We start from the raw sequence: 3,488 nt of genomic DNA on the forward strand, positions 1-3,488 counted from the left end.
CAGTTATACATGTATTTTGATTTTACTATACATATTTAGGAAAATCTATGCATTTAAAACTAGGCGGCTTTGCCGCAGATAAAAATAAATAAAGTCAGTTTTGAATTTAAACGAAAGAGTTAATTAGCCTTGGGTTAAGGTTGTAATTACTATTGGAGTAAGCGGATTGCGATCCGCTAATTTTGTACTTGTTCTAAGTATAGAACAAAAAGTCGATGACCTAACTTACGCTTTCTCAAAGCGCAAAGCTACGACAGCCCCGCTGCAACTACCCCGTATAGCTTCAAAACTCCATTCGGTGGGCCAGTCACGTAGTAGTGCTGACTCAGTACAGCCGTCGCATCTTGACAAGATGAACAATCCTTCTTATTTTTAAGGTCTAGCCCGTCTTTTCGCGACTCAGAGTCGCCCAGTATTCCTTCCTGCTCTGGCACGGCAGATTGCGCGATCCAGCCGCTTTCAATCTTTATCGGTCCTGGCAACGAGAACAAAAGCTCACAGTTGATCTACACGATTTCGCCAGAATTATACATTGGGGCCACGACATACAGCTACCCATTTTTATCTCATCCAGAGTACATGTTATATACAATCGCTTAATCTGTTTCATCCTGAGATCCTGAATAAGACAACTTTCCACGCTGTCAATATCCTCAAACTTTACTCGAAAGTTTAACAAAATCCCGAGGTGCCTCTGTCGCAAGACACACGGAAATTATATCTGTATTTGGCATCTGCAGTAACTCCGCGTACTGTCTACTGCTTTCCACAGTTGTGCATCGCGCAAATATACACGACTTTTCTGAATCTTATTGGACCATATGCGACATCACAACACCATAGACGTTGATATCAACTTCATTGAGCTACGAGCTCCATAAATTTTAGAGAGAGTTGCTCATTCAAGGTAAAGGTTCATTTTCGACGACCTGAATGTGGGACGATAAAACCAAGTCTTTTTCAGTAGGCTGCCATGCACCTACTAAGACTTAGCGTTTCCCATGAGGGATTCGTCATCCGCCCCTTACGTGTTGGCCCGACCCTTCGTGTTGTTCAGCCGAGAGTGAAGGGACATGCATGGTACATATTTTAAACGAAGCATTTGCAGGTACCGCAAAGCTGCTCAGTAGCTATGGAATCTATCCCTGCTACCTCAACATGGCTGAGGTTTACGCGCTCGTAGAGCTTACATTCTCGGTATCCCGCCGTGCCCTGTATCAGTGCAGTGCAGCTTATCGACAAAAATTGTTTCGTCTAGTTCATCAAGACACTGCGTAGCATGTCACCCATCGTAACTAAGCAAGATTTATGTCATTACAGTTGTGAACAGCGTCAAAATAGTCTGTTTTTATATATTGCAGCGTCTATGCGCTGCAGTGCTGTATACATTGCCTATAACTCAACTTAAAATCTGGTGGTTTTATGATGAACAGCCGTTGCCAGAGTTAGTTGATCAATTTTATCTCTTTATTCACCAAAAATTGCTGCGTGTAGCTGTTTAATATACGTTGGGAGATCTCGGTATGAGCTACACTCGAACAGAGCCCCGCCATGATCATACTAAACGTATCCACATCCGGGGGATGATTAGACACCATTGTGGTGACGAGTGTTATACAGCCTCCTCCACTTCTTGCCCCCATTGACCGATGGACACGATTTTTGGACGCCTCGTTAGACGGTGCTAATACTGTCGAGATTTGTCACGCTAAATCGCCCTACGTATACAATACCTCTTTTATTGGGTTGTACACGTAAATGCGTATTCTCTCGTGTGACTCCCTACATCAAAACCACAAGCACGGCACACAGTGGCTCCTTTTGGAGCAAGGTTAAACCCATGACCATCTCGACTTTCTCACCCAAAGAAATTATTTTCTCTATCCCGGCTTAGCAGCCTGGATACTCATCACCAGGGGTGTTACGGTGAGAATTAATTGCTCCTACACCAGTGGGCGATTGGGGTGCTTTCGGTAGCATTCTTGAAGCTGGTGAACGCCTTCGAGTTAGCGATTACCGCTTACGACCCCTTGTCTGCCGGCCCCCTGGCCCCATCGGAGCTCAATATTGACGAAAGCTGGTTCAGCTAGTTCTTCTGTCTTGGAGACAGGTATGCGAACAATTTATATCTCATCGTCGCCAAGTATGCATTTTTTCACGACTCGGCTGCGGGACTGACTAAAAGTGCAACCATGTACAAAGGGACTGCAACCGCACAGATGTTGGGATTGTGAATTTCTACAAACAGCTGGACAAGCCTCTCACGAAACTAAAACTGTTGTGATTTCATGAGCACATAGATTCAGAGTTCATTCGATTTAGATCAAAACGCCTTTCAATTTCCCATAACAATCTGTCGTTCTTTTCAGACGTGCGTCTAGCAGCCCACATGTAAATCGAAATTTTCCTTTTCAAAATTCAAAATCTTTATATATTTGATACTCAGAAAATATTACTATCACACCTAGTAAAGCCGATGCCATACATTTGTACGGTGTTATTTGATACAATTGTATAGACGGTATATGGGTTAAATACACAAGATTGTAAAACTTGCCTCATTACATACTGAAACTCGGCAATTCTGCACCAAGTGACACTTCGTGGATTTCTGACCCTCTTTATCCTCCAACCAGGACAGAAGGGTTACGCAGGTCGCAGATGCTTGCTACTGCACATACCCGAGTACGACCTTCTGTTTGGCTGCTAAACAATTGCTCATTTTCTTCTCATCCTAGCCATGATTCATAGTCTATGGCGCGCTCGTAGAGCCACGCCTTTCGCACTTCAACCGGCCCGTGCGACACAAAAGGTGCGATCTGCATTCAAAGCAACACCCACCACTTTATCGAAAAAGGGTAGGTAGCCGCAAAATAAGCGCATCCGTTTGAATCCATTCAAAAAAATGATAACCATTACCCCTTCACGGAGTGGATCGGCCGCTATCGAACTGACGTGATTTTTAAGCCCTTCAACAAATTTCACTCATTTTCCACGCTTCCTCGACGAGCGGACAATTTTTTTTTATGGCACGCAATAACCTTAACAATCGGTGCGAAAACGTGCAAAATCTGTCACTCCAGCACTTCCCTAGTTGGGAATGCCTCTTCTAACGAGGTACCACACGTTAGTGTTGCCCATTCTCAAACACGGCCTTCGAGAGTGGAACCGCCAGTGCAGCGGGGCTGCCGTAGCATTACGCTTAGAGGAAGCGTAATTTAGGTCACCGACCTTTCGTCCTATACTTAGAACAAGTACGAGTTAGCAGATCGCAATCCGCTTGCTCCAAGAGTAATTATTGCCTTAACCCAAGGCTAATTACTCTTCTTTTTAAGATCCACAACTGATTTTTATTTATTTTCTGCGGCAAAGCCGCCTAATTTCAAATGTATAGATTTTCCTAAATATATATAGTAAAATCTAAATACAGGCATAACTACTGGCTACCTAGCCACATACCGTATTCTTGTTTGGGTGCAGTCACACCA

Source organism: Plasmopara halstedii (assembly GCF_900000015.1).
Source record: "Plasmopara halstedii genome assembly, contig: Scaffold_444, whole genome shotgun sequence".
In the NCBI taxonomy this organism is placed as follows: domain Eukaryota; phylum Oomycota; class Peronosporomycetes; order Peronosporales; family Peronosporaceae; genus Plasmopara; species Plasmopara halstedii.